Source organism: Heteronotia binoei, chromosome 3 (genome assembly GCF_032191835.1).
Source record: "Heteronotia binoei isolate CCM8104 ecotype False Entrance Well chromosome 3, APGP_CSIRO_Hbin_v1, whole genome shotgun sequence".
In the NCBI taxonomy this organism is placed as follows: domain Eukaryota; kingdom Metazoa; phylum Chordata; class Lepidosauria; order Squamata; family Gekkonidae; genus Heteronotia; species Heteronotia binoei.
The window spans coordinates 73094093-73108113 of record NC_083225.1 but is presented as its reverse complement, the minus strand read 5'-3'; the positions used below and the strand labels follow the sequence as shown (position 1 = coordinate 73108113).

At 45.7% G+C, this 14021-nt stretch overlaps 1 protein-coding gene across 3 annotated transcripts in view; it reads left to right on the top strand.

The window, feature by feature from the left end:
- MAP7D2 (MAP7 domain containing 2) overlaps positions 1-14021 on the top strand; it is a 101201-nt gene that overhangs the window by 14102 nt on the left and 73078 nt on the right. The window contains exon 2 of one of the 3 annotated variants that reach the window (XM_060234056.1): positions 7632-7744. The exons of the other annotated variants lie outside the window; for them this stretch is intronic. The gene's annotated coding sequence lies outside the window, so the exon portion shown is untranslated. The remainder of the gene's footprint in view (positions 1-7631; positions 7745-14021) is intronic. 3 annotated transcript variants of the gene reach the window in all.

Here is a 14021-nt window from a genome sequence, read left to right as displayed (position 1 = left end):
TAGCAGTTAAATACTTGTTAAATACTTAGCTGCAGTGATTGCCTGTAAAAGGGTTGGCTCTCAATCTGTTCAAGACCTTTGAGTCAAACAAACAGTAAATTAAGTAAGCAAGCCAGTGTAGATCAGTCAAGACTGGACTGGTATGGTTCCTGCGGCCCACTCCAGTAATCTAGATGTAACCAGGGCATGTAGCAGATCTTTCATGTGTAGTTTAGCAGTTAGCTAACCCGTTGAAGCTGATAAATGCACTCCTATAGAAAGCTTATCCATCAGTAGGCCTGGATCCAAAAACACACCTCAGGTTTTCATTCAATCCCATCGAGAACTGGTGACACCTGAAATCCTGGGTCAAACCTTCCATTCACCAGTAGAACTTCCATTTTGTGGGATTAAGGTTCAATTCACTAGCCTGCATCCACTCCAAAACTGCCTCCAGGCAGGGAGAAGGCGAGGTAGGCAGCCATCTAGGACGTCACCTTGCTGCAGGAGCGGGTACCCCCTCCCCGTCCCCACGCACACCACCCTTATACTCTGAGTCGTCCTTTGTTCACTGTGAGCTATCAGAGCAAAAAAGAACAATGCGGTGCCTGCCCAACTCCCTCTGAAGTGGGAGAGGGCTGGGCAAGAGGCAGGCCGAGCTGTGCATTCTTTCCAAACGTGTGGCTTGGCCCGCCCCTTGCCCAGACCTCTCATGCTTCAGAGGGAGACGGAGCTGTGTCCTTTCTTGCAAAGAAAGAAGGACGTGACCTTTTCCCAGCTCACTCTGAAATGAGAGAGGGATGGGCACAGGGTGGGCTGAGCGTTTGCACAAAACGTACCATCCTGATGATGTCACTTCTGGTGAATCCTTGGGGGTCAGGGGCATGGGGTTTTGCTTGAGGCGCCAAAACCCCTAGTACCGGGGCCGCCTCCAGGCATTGGTTCAGGATTTCTACATCTTGCCTAGGATCAGCTGGAAATGAGAGAAGGAGGTGTCATCTGCATCTTGGTGACAGCCCAGCCCAAATCTCACCCAGCAGTTTCATGTAGATGTTAAAGAGCGTGGGGATAAAATGGAGCCCCAAAGGTCAGAGGACGAGGGTCTGAGCAGCAGCCCCAAATGCCATCCTCTAAAACCTACCCCCCAGATAGGCCTTGAATGTCTGCAGAGTGGTTTCCTCTGTGATCAATGGTATTGAAAGCCACTGAGAGGTCCAGGAGAATCAACAGAATTGCACTCCTTCTGTTCGTTTCTTGGCACAGGTCATCCACCAGGTTGACCAAGATTGTTTTAGTCCCATAATAAGACCTAAAACCAGATTGGAAAAGATCTAAATAATTGGCCTTTTCTAGGAAAGCCTGTTATCCAGTCACCACCCATTCAGTCACCTTTCTTAAGAACAGAACATTTGTGAGTTGGTTGATAATGAGATCTCCTGAGTCCAGGGTAGGCTTTCTTAGAAGTGGGTGCACCAAAGCCTGTTGCAAGGCAGGAGTGACTACCCCTCCATCAAGGAGGCATTAATCACGTCTTGGACCCAGTCAGTTAACCCCCCTGGCGGATTTAAGTAGCCAGGCAAGGCAAGGGTCATACCAGCTGGTGGTAGACCTCAAATCAAGGATCCTGTCCACAAGCTGAGTGTGAATAAACTGAAAAGTCTCTCAAATAACTGGACAGGGTGGCACCCTGGAAACAAATGCTAATGTAGAGCCCAAGTCAAAACAGATGTGAGAGATTGTATCTACAAAGTTCCAAGCAAAATTGTCACAGGGAGCCACCGAGCAATCCACCTCTTCCTGCAGGCCAGATCTCATGGGCCTCTGACCACCTGGAACAGCTCCTCTGGCCTACACTGTGCAAGTGCAATGGTGGTAAAAAAGTGTTGCTTCTTTGCCATCATCACTGCCATGGAGTATGCTTTAAAATGAACTTCTGCCATGTCTTACTGGATTTATCCCAAATCTTCCTCAATCTAGCCATCTCCCTTCCCCCCCCCCCCCCCGTTGTTTGCCAGACCCTCAGTAAACCGAGGGGCTACCTGGTTCAAAGTTTAGTTTGGGGTCCAAATCCATTTAAATGTCATAATATGGTTGAGATGGAAAATGAGGAAACCAGCAACTGCAAATAAAAGACCAAAAGCCAAATTGGCCTAATTATTAACTACTACTATCAGCTTGCCTTCCAGGATTTTTCATCTCTAAGTAACAGTTTTATTTAAAGCATCTTCTGTCTGATGTTGCACCCATCACTGCTGCAACTTGTAGAGCAGCAGGTTATTTTTTCTTTTCTATTATAATGATCAAGGTGAAAGGAATTTGAAGTTTGAGAGGGATTTGAAGCTATGACATTTCTGGTTATTTTTAATGTTCCTTAATTGCGGCGTGAGGATATTGTATTGATGCTTTTCTGTACCAAACACTTACATGGAGATCCTCATTTGGTGTGGAAGTACAGATAGTATATCACAGCAGAGAAAGCCAATTGTAGGATTTGTCTAAATGGTTTCTGAGCACTAATGTAAACAGTTTGCTGGAAGTTAGCCAGAAGTTGACTCCCTCTCCCCCCCCCCCCTCAAAGTCCCTTTTTAAAGAGTTCCAACAAGGAAGGCATTTCAGCACATAGTTTTGAAATGTTTTGTCAGCCAGCCAACTGAAGTTGGCTTCAAAGAGGAATTTGCCTGGGAATTACAATCACTGCTTATGTGAGGAAGTCATCATTTATTACAACTGATTGACACAATCCTGTTTTTCTGTGAGGATTCTGCCTGGTGTCATGGTGCATGAAGGACAAGATGGTGATGGCGGTAGAAGCCTAGGTGCTAGGGCTCCCGCCAGCTGATAGCTTGTTGTTTGTAGCTATAGTTGTTATAGCTATCAATAGCAGACTAAACACCGGACACTAACTGGAGACTCAACTTACAAGTTGACGAGGGTGGTGGCGGTGGCGGCGACTCTTGGTGCCCGCTGTGAGAGGAACACTGCTGCTGACCGGGCCGACGCCGAGGTAGAGCCGGGATGTGGCCACGGACTGGCGTGCGGGAGGGGCCGGACCAATGCCGGAGAAAGGAGTGCAGTACGGTGCAGCGAGAGGCGCGAGCGGTGAGCGTATTGTGCGGTGCAGCCGGTGGTCACTGCAGACGGAGGCCGGGAGCTCCTTGGGGGGGGGTTGTGGGTGGGCGGAGTGGTGGACTGGTCCCGGGGCGTTGGCCTTGGCGAACATCCCAATCTTCATCCCTCGCCCCCCCCTCATCCTTTCATCTTTTTACCCCGCGGACGCCGAGGCACGGCTGGGCTGGTAGCTGGGAGTCCTCCCGACTGCGAAGCTCTGTACGGGGCTCGGATGTCGGGAGGCCCAGAGTGTGTGCAAGAGCCGCAGAACAGCTGGAGGTGGCGCTGACGGGGCTATAGCCTCCTAGCCGAAGCTGCAAGGACCCAACTAAACAGCTGGAAGGGAACAGGGAAGGTTTCGCCCCCCCCCCCCCGGGCCACCTAAGCTGTGAGAACCATCCACACTTTAAGAACGCTACGGACACCTGCAAGCACTGGCACTTTAATTTTAACTTTAACAACAGTACCTTAGAACAATATCCTAATCTACCTCTCTTATTCAGTATCCTGGACTCCTACTTTGTTGGATTGAAGATCTTATTGACCACTAATTGGAACTATTATTTAATTTAATTAGAGATTATGTAATTGATTAGTAATTGGATTTTAATATGTATTTATATATTTAAATGCATATTGATCTATTTATTTATTTATATTAGCACATTAAGTTGGTACATAGGAATGGGGGGATTTTATTAATGTGCTAAGAAAGAAAGTAACTAATTTTTGACTAATCAATCAGAGGGAGAATTAGGGTGGGTTTGATATTAATTAAATTTGATTAAATTATAGTGAGTCAGACAACCAGGGGACTGAAGGTGGAGGGTGGACTAGGGATTTAAGCTGTAAACGGAGACAATCCAGTTAGGTGGGTGCGGCCATCCTACTATTATTAATAAGATCATACCGGGGCATAGGTGTGGATGCCCAACCAGGGGATCCCAGTGCTCCTGGGGAGGGGAAGGTATGACAGTGGGAATAGACAGAAGTGCAAGGGAAGGAAGTGGAGACAAAACAGTGCTCGGCCCCCTTTCAGTCTACTTCCCATCCCAACGGTGACAGGTAGTGGGGCCAAGAGGAATTGCCCGCTCCCGTCATTGGTGTTATGCAACGCCAGGTCCATAAATAATAAGATCGAGTTCCTTAGGGAATTCCTGCTTCGGCAGGATGTGGACCTGGCTTGCATGACCGAGACCTGGGTGCGAGAGGGGGAGACGGTGGCTCTCTCCCAGAGGACCCCCTCGGGTTACTCGGTCTTTCACCAATCACGGACTAGCGGGCGGGGGGAGGGGTGGCGTTATTCATACGGGAGGGTTACTCCTTCTGGGCTCTCCCGGCCCCAATGATTGATGGTATTGAATGTGCCGGTCTGGCATGGGATGTCGGAGAGGGGTTGGCGATCTGGCTGGTGTACTGTCCACCTAACGCACCAGCCAGCACCTTACCATCCCTGATGGAGGCGGTGGCGGGCTGGGCGTTCAAGTATTCAGGGCTTATGGTCCTGGGTGACTTCAATGTCCATGCTGACGACATGGCCTCCAATCAGGCAATGGATCTAGTGTCTTCCATGGCAACACTGGGACTCTCTCAATTTATTATGACTCCTACGCATCAGGCAGGGCACGTACTAGACTTGATCTTTGCGTCCAGGATTCGGGTGAACGATATTGCGGTGGAGGCAGTACCATGGTTGGATCACCTAGCCCTCAAGGCCTGTATGGAGACGCTGCCTCAACCCTGTAAGGGCGGAGAGCCTATTTTGGCTCGCCCGCAGAACCTGATGGACCCGGAATGGTTCCAAATGGCTCTACGGGATCCCTGGCCCCCTGGCGATTCCCTTGACATCCTGGTTGATGCCTGGCAAGATCGGCTATCCAGGGCGATCAACGAGATCGCACCCCGACGCCCTCTGTGCTCTTGTGTGAGGCTGGCCTCATGGTATACCTTGGAGCTACGTCAGCTGAAACAAGGGCTCAGACGACTAGAGAGGCAGTGGCGGCACACTTGTGATGAAGTGATGAGAACATCCTATAGAACGTTTATGAGGTCTTATGAGATGGCAGTCAAGGCCGCGAAGAAAGATTACTTCGCGGCCAGGATTGTGTCTGCAAATTCACACCCGGCACAGTTGTTTAGAATAATTGGACACCTAACTACACTGCCCCAAGGCAGACCAAATGTTAGAGAATTAGAAATAGGCTGCGAGGCTTCTGCGAATTTTTTTGCAGACAAAATCACGTCGCTCCGCCAGGGCTTGCCCATCACATTGGATACAGTACATGAACTGGAGGCTCCGTGCCTGTCTTCTGGTTTAGTTCTGGACCTCTTCGACCCACTCAGCCTGGAGGAAGTTGACGGAATTCTCTCCTCTGCTCGCCCAGCAACTTGCGATCTGGACCCATGCCCTTCTTGGCTAATTAAATCTTGCCTGAGGGAGCTTAGATGTCCTTTACGGGACATCATAAATAGATCCTTCCTGGAGGGGTGTTTTCCAACACCCTTGGAAGAGGCTATGGTCCGCCCTCTCCTGAAAAAAAGTACAGCAGATCCAGCCAAATTGGCAAGTTACCGACCAGTCTCTAATTTACCGTTTTTAGGTAAAATTATCGAGAGGGCAGTGGCGTTGCAGGGTTTTTTGGATGACGCTTCCATCCTAGACCCCTGCCAGTCCGGCTTTCATCCAGGTCACGGCAGATGACCTCCAGCGACATCTGGATCGAGGTGGTGTGGCGGTGCTGATGCTGTTAGATCTGTCAGCTGCATTCGACACGGTCGACCATCGGCTACTGACCCGCTGCCTCGCCGACGTAGGGGTTAGGGGGTCGGCTTTACAATGGCTCTCCTCCTTCCTTGAGGGTCGGGGACAAAGGGTGGCAATTGGGGGTGAGCTGTCCCAGAGGTGCACACTAGATTGTGGAATGCCTCAGGGAGCAGTTCTCTCACCGATGCTATTTAATATCTATATGTGCCCCCTTGCCCAGATTGCCCGGAGGCATGGGCTTGGGTGTCACCAATATGCAGATGACACCCAGCTCTATCTGCTAATGGATGGCTGGCCTGACTGTGTCCCAGGGAATTTGGACCTGTCACTGCAGGCCGTGGCAACTTGGCTGAGGCTGAGGGGGTTGAAGCTGAATCCAGCGAAGACAGAAGTCCTTTGCGTGGTTCGGGGCGTTCTGGGGAGGGAAATACCTCTCCCGGGTCAAGAGCTTGGGAGTTCTACTGGAGCCTTCACTATATAAATGGAGGCCCAGATAGCAGTCACTGCTAAGTCAGCCTTTTTTCACCTAAGGCGGGCAAGGCAGTTGGCCCCCTTCCTAGAGCGTCAGGACCTAGCAACAGTGATTCATGCAACGGTCACCTCGAGACTGGATTACTGTAATGCCCTCTACATGGGGCTGCCTCTGTGCCGTACCCGTAGGCTGCAGCTGGTGCAGAACGCGGCGGCTAGGCTGTTATTGGGGCTCCCAAAATGGGAGCACATATAGCAAGGGCTGCGCGGACTGCACTGGTTGCCAGTTACATACCGGATTCATTACAAAATGGTGGTTATTACCTTTAAAGCCCTATACGGCCGAGGACCTGCCTACCTGAGGGACCGTCTTTCCCCATATGAACCCCAAAGAGCACTGAGGTCAGCAGGGAAGAACCAACTGACCATCCCCGGGCCGAAGGAAGCAAAACTACAGAGCACTCGCATGCGGGCCTTCTCTGTTGTAGCTCCACACCTATGGAACCAGCTCCCGGAAGAAGTGCGGGCCCTGTGGGACTTTGAACAGTTTTGCAGGGCCTGCAAGACCATCCTCTTTGGGATGACCTTCACCGATTAAAAGATAGAGGGACTGCCTAAATGACTTTCACCATCTGTTGAAATAGCACCAGAATGTTAATTTTATTAATTTGAGAATTTTAATTAAACTGCTAAATTAGCTATTGCTTTTAAACATTACTGTATAACTTACTGTATCTGATTTAATGTTGTTAGCCGCCCTGAGCCTGCTTCGGCGGGGAGGGCGGGATATAAATAAAATGATTGATTGATTGATTGAATAGCTTGTACTCTGACATAGCAGGCTATTTTTGAGTTGTTTTCTGCAACTTGCTTTTTTTCTGTTATAATGATCAAGATGAAAGGAATCTGAAGCTTGAGAGGGATTTGAAGCTGTGGCATTTCTGATTATTTTTAATGTTCCTTAATTGCAGTTTGAGGATATTGTATTTAACTTTTGAAGCTTCTTCCTCCCATCAGAAAATAAAGGAAAGATTCAAGGAATCCTCCCTGCTTAGTCTAGGTATAAGAGTAATAATCTCTTATACCTAGTCTAATGGGTAGATAAAGTATTTTGAAAATACGCAAAGGATATTGTTGACCGGACAAGAAGACCCTGATGTGCCTTTTATAGCTACTGTTCAGTGCAAACAAGGTCAGCTTCATAGAAATGAAAAATGAGTTGTTCGTGTGAACTGTTCTGATTGGTGAAACATAGCAGAGAGTACAGGCTGGCTTTTAACCCATCTCTTTCTGTCTTCAAATGCTACAGATGCAATATCATAGGACTCACCATGTGTTGGTATAGCTGCTAGATCAATTTGCTGAGACATGGAGCTGTTTCTCAGAATACTGACTTCCAAACTCCTATCACATAAATAAAAAGTAGGTGTAACTATGTGTCCAGTAAAACTGTCTATTGTCAATATGTATAAAGAATCAGATTTATATTTCTGTAAGTATGCATTAGATCTGTTCACAGAGAAATAGAGATTTCTGTTCTGAGAAGTAGGTAATAATCTTTCCCCACCACCACTACTACCCCAAAATATAAATACAGCATTCCAGTAATTGCATAGGTTTGAAACACACAGTATCTCAAACTGTTGTTTGAGACTCTAGTGAAATGTTTTACTCAGAAAAGGAGCTTGTGGGGAAATAAAATGTTTCCCAAATATTCCCGTTTAGCGTGTCAGATGGGTTTCTTAGCCCAAATTGCTGCTTTGATACCATTTTAATTACTCTTTTAAATTGTTTTTACAATCTGCTTCCAGCCTAAGGATTGCTATGCTGATCATTTAGGCTGCTAAAAGTTTTGTGCTCGGGGGTTTTTATAGTGTGGTTGACTGAGTTTTAGTGGTTTGTTAACTTTAATTATTTTAGGATTCCCCCTCCTTACTTTGCTGTCTCAAGCAGGTCTGTGGAGAGCTTTCTAATGTTTTTGTTTTAAACTTTGTGGAAATAGTTTCTCCTCATAATAATCTCCTAGCCAGTCAAATTTGTATATGTGGTACTGCTGCAGAGAACAATCCACAGTGAAATTTATTTGGGAAGCGTTGCCTTCACTCTAAAATAGTTTTTCCTCTATTGCTCTCCTTACTGAAGAAATCCCTTCAAGGTTTTCAACTACTTTTCTATTGGCAAAGGAAATTTTTTATTTGAGAATAACGTGTCTAAAGTTCTTTATTCATTACCATCATTCTTTAGGTCCCGGCCATGGCAGTCTTACTTTTACTGTTTCATTCTACATGGCAGTGGGTCACAGCAGGATGTAATCAGGGGTTGCATATTTTGTAAGTAGACTCTCTTTGCCCTGATATGATAACTTTCCAGGGGGCAAGAAGAATGAAGCTTTCAGTCATGCTACTTTTCCTCTTTGCGTTCTCAAATGATATAATCTCATGCGAACATTATTATAGTCTACTAGTGGCTGTTTAGACTAGCATTCACCTTACTTGCATTTAGATATATGTAATTATATGCAATCTACTTGGAATTGGGAACTCTGTCTTATCTGTGGTGGGTACAGTTCATAATTGCACATAGAAACATGATGACCGCTCAGCGCCTCCAAGGCAATGAGGCATGTCTGGCTGATAATGCTAGAATCTGTTGCTCAGAAATATTAGGAGTAATTTTTATTTTTAGCTAAATGTTTTAAAATCTTTTCAATTAATTCTCTTTCCTTAGAACCTTTCCAACACCTGCAATTTAGGGCTGGTTGAGAGCCTGCAGTAGTTTTGTAACTGTTTGAAGTGGTGTGGTTTGAGATGAGTACATGACATCACTGTTTTTCAAAGTAATGCACAATGTAACTTGTTTTGGTGGTTCTCTTGGCAGGACATTTTTATGGTTCCTTTCCATTTAATGGTGCATGTTAGAATAGGTGATCACTGGCAGGCCATGTGTGAAATCTCAATAAGTTTAGAGAACTTTTGTGCTTCTTACCATATTCTTGGATTCTGAAGCAATCTCTAAAACTGCAAATATTTATTGCTCTGGAGTTTACTGTTACATTGCCAAAGAATCTGGCTATCATGAGTAATCCAGTTCATTCCCAAACTGATACTCACTGGCATAATTCTTTAGGTCCTGGCTGATAATGCTAGAATTTGTTGCTAACAGATATTAGGAGTAATATGTCTCCCATATTATTATTAATAATGTATTACTGTATTATTAAGTGGCTAGTTTGACATTGTGGAATTTTGGTCTTCAAAGAACCAGGGAATAGCTTGTCATCCAAAAAAGTAATTATAATGTTCTAGATATTAGCTAACACTACTATCTTGATATGTTTGAGTAGCCGGTGACTGCTAACTGGATGTTGGATTAGGGTTGTCAGATCTGACTAAAAAAATATCTAGTGACCTTGGGGGTGGAGCCAAGAGACTTTGGGGCTGGAGCCAGGAACAAAGTTGTGACAAACACCATTGAACTCAGCAGAGAGTTCTGGCCATAACATTTAAAGAGACTGCATTCCTTTTAAATGCCTTCCTTCCACTGGCAATAATGGAGTATGGGGCACCTTCTTTTGGGGTTCAGAGGATTGTATTCCATGGTCCAATCTTTTTGAAATTTGAAATTGGATGGACCATGTTGGGTTCGGCCGGGCCATGTTGGGCCGGGCCATGTGTGTACCTATTTAAGATTAGATAGTAGAGATATAAATTTTATAAAGAACACAAACGCAAATATATATTTTAAAAAAAAAACATAAAACATGCTTAAAATGTTAGCACTCATTGGTCTTAATTTCTCCCATGGGATCCAGGGAACTGGGCAAAGGAAGCTCTGGCCCTTTCCTTCCTTCCCCCAGGGGATTGGGGGGGGGGCAAGGAGCCTCAGCCAATAGAAAGAAGAGAGGCTTGACTCAGTAGCTCTGCTGTGTAATTGCGAGAGCCTGGCAAAGCAAGCTATTCCTCCCTAAGGGAGGAGCCTCAGCCAATGGAGAAACAGAAGTTTTGTTCTGTAGCTCCTGTGCAATTGAGCAAGCCTTGCAAAGCAAGCTGTTATGCAGAGGGAAGCAAGTTATAGGGAGAAGGAAGCAGATGACAGCCAGTTGCTTGGGGGCCTGATAGGAGCCGCCCGGGGACTTGATTCAACCTCTGAACTGCATGTTTGACACCCCTGCTGTATGGGGACTATTAGTCTCCATAGTGTATAACGGAGTCAGTGCTCAGCAGATCTTCCCCCTCCCCCTGCTTTTTGATAACCCTGAAAGCTCTTTTTGAGGACCTCTAAACCAGGGGATCCCCTGTCCCCAACTGAGGATTGGCAACCCTTAGATTCATTTATTGGATTCTGGCTTCCTTTGTTGATGTGCCCTTCACTTTGATGACTACTTCATGTATCCATTGAAGGGGCCTATGAAATCTTATATCGGTGCAAAAATTAATATCCTCCCACCATTTGTTACATAAATTAACAAAGCAACCACTTATGTTATCCCCCTGTTTTTTACAGAAAAAAATCTTGTTCGTTTCTGTAGAACTGGGTGTAGAAGCAGCTTTGCTGCTCCAGGGTATAGCAAGTTTAATGGATTATAAAAGCGAGTGTATAAGAGTGGCAAAAATTTAAATGACAAACTCTGAAGGAAAGTTCAGTCTTATGTAGTCATTCTGCCACAAGGCCTGTCTTCAAAGGCAAGGTAGGGAGCTGAATGAGGTGAAATCACTGATTTAATAAAAGCACAATTGAGTCTTGCTGTGGAAGGAGTGCCTGTAGCCAATTACCTAATATAGACATTGATTTGACTTATTCTGATGGAATAAGTTCAGGAAGTTAAGTTCAGGGATGATAAATACCCAAGGGTATTAACCTCCAATAGAATTATGAATGTTGCTTTAATTGTATTTTGTAAGAAGCATGTATTTAACAGTTTTGGGGTGACCAGTACTGCCAGTCGCACTTGTAGATAGTAAACTTTGGTATGCTTTATACAAAATTATACAAAATTCCATTAAGGGTTGGATCCTATTACTTCTTTATCCAAGTTTTGTTTCAACAAAGGAAGGCCTTTCTCCACCAGAGGAAAGCATTCTCAATTAGAATCATAATAACCAGGGCTTATTTTGTAGGAAAAGCTCAGCAGGAACTCATTTGCATATTAGGACACACCCCCTGATGTCACCATTGTTTCACATGGGGCTTTTTTGTGGAAAAAGGCCAGCAGGAATTCATTTGCATATTAGGCAACACACCCGTGACACCTAGCCAGCCAGAACTGTGTTCCTGTGTGTTCCTGCTCAAAAAAAGCCCTGATAATAACAGCAGGAAATTAGCACATTGTTGAAGAAGTGACCTAATTGTATCTGTGAGAAAATAAGTACATTTCTGCTTTTAAAAAATTTGTTGTACACTAAGTGTGTGTGAGTTGCTTCCTAAATTATAAGCTAACCTTTTTTAGTAAATGTGTTGGCTGCCTTTTGATTAAAACAACTCCACAGGTTGATTTACAATATATGATGAAAACAAAATAACACAAAACCAGAAGAAGAATTAAAGCAGCTCCAAAATTTGCAGGAGCAAAGCCACTTTCCCACCAATTTCACCATAAAATACAAGTTTCCATTAAAAATCCTTCATGAAAGTCCTTCTGGAACAGGCAGATCTTTAAACTTACTGGGGTGGTCCTAGGGATGCTGTTGCTTGGAAGGTTGTAGGGATCAGTAGCATAAAATGTACTCTTTTGGGGCCCAGTCAGCCAAACTACAGACAAGCTGGTTGCTTATAGAAGGCCCTTGTGTAGGCTTCCCAACCCCCCCGCCCTGCCGGGGGACCCCTGGATTAGCAGCCTCATCCCCCGCTCTCCAAAATGGTGGAAGCGGGGTGGGGTGGGGAAATGGCATGGTGTCTCTTTCCTTGCTTGCCTTCTTCCTCCCCCCCCTCGCTGCCCACCGCTGGCCTGCTATTAGCTCCAGTCCGGCCTCCCTTCGCGAGGTGCATGCTGGGACTCGTAGTCCTTGTGTCCTCTCCGGTTGCCACAGGCATCTCCTCAGGAAGTCTGGCCGGCAGAGGGGGGGGGGAGCTCCGCCCCCAGAGGACCATGTGCGTTTCTACCTCCGGAGGCTTCAGTCGCTGATTGAAAGGCTTCCTCTTGGGATGGGGTGTCTGTGTTACTTTGAAGAAGTTGGCAGCAACTCGTGAGTAAAGAGGCCAATCCCCCTTCAATGTTGCCAGAAATGGGGGGGGAGTCTGCTGAGTACTTCATTATTCTCTATGTGGAGATCGATTCTCATAGGGTATAATGGGGAATTGATCTGGAGGTTTTGGGGGCTCTGGGGGCGCTGTTTTTTGAGTTAGAGGCACCAAATTTTCAGTATAGTATCTAGTGACTCTCCCCAAAGTATCCCCCAAAGTTTCAAAATGATTGGACCAGGGGGTCCAATTCTATGAGCCCCAAAAGAAGGTGTCCCTATCCTTCATTATTTCCTGTGGAAGGAAGACATTTTAAAAGGTGTGTAGTCCCTTTAAATGTGATGGCCAGAACTCCCTTGGAGTTCAGTTATGCTTGTCACACCCTTGTTCCTGGCTCCGCCCCGATGTCTCCTTGCTCCACCCCCAAAGTCTCCTGCCTCCACCCCCCAAATCCCCAGATATTTCTTGAATTGGACTTGGCAACCCTACCCTTGTGCAGATCTCAGATTCTGGTTCAGAAAATGCAGATGGAGATGTTCTGTTTGTAGTTGGGGCCATTCTAGGGATTTTAAAGGTCAGAACCAGCACCTGGGCCTGGATGGAAACTGGAAGCCAGTGCAGGTGACATAACCCTAGCTTAATAAGATCACAACAGCACATCTCAGCAAGGACTCTTGCTGATTAATTTTGTGTTTTTGCAGCTTCTGAACCATTTTCAAGGGCAGCCCCCTCCCCCATAGAGTGTGTTATAGTAGCCGGGCTTGAATGTTACAAAGGTAAGTATTGACTAAGTGTGTCTATGAAAAGTCTTCAGCCCTTTGCCACAAGGTAGGGCTGCTTCTCCAAAGATCAGCAACTGGAAGCTTTGAGTATGCATTTCATAGGCTAGAGAAGAGAAGAAGACTGAAGAAGTGGAACTTACCAGTAGCTGACTCTAGTGGGGTCGCCTTGACACCTCTGTTTGGATTCATAATGTAGGGCTCCATAAATAAAGTTGCCGGCCAGGAACCTGTGCACACTGTCTTGTCCAATTTGTTTATAGAATGGCTGCAAAGGATTAAAGCAAGTAATAAAAGCCATATATTACAAGCAAAATCTTCAGAACCCATCTGAAATCTGATGAGTTAAAGAAAGGTGTTTCCTTAAACAATGTTTCAGGCAGGATTTTTTTGGTATAAAAAACCCAGCAGGAACTCATTTGCGTATGAGGCCATACCCTCTGACATCACATAGGGCTTTTTTGTATAAAAAGCCTAGCAGGAATTCATTAGACCACAAACCTGGTGCCAGGCCAGCCGGAACTGTTTTCCTGTGCGTTTCTTCTCAAAAAAAGCGCTGGTTTCAGAGCATTTTTGCACCCTGGTTTTCTGTTTTGTTTTTGGCAGAAAGCTAAAAAAAGTAGCTCTAGAACTTATTCATTTTAGATAGATTCAGGTGAGTAGCTGTGTTGGTCTGAAGTAGCAGAACAAAATTTGAGTCCAGTGGTACCTTTAAGACCAACATGGTTTTATTCAAGGTATAA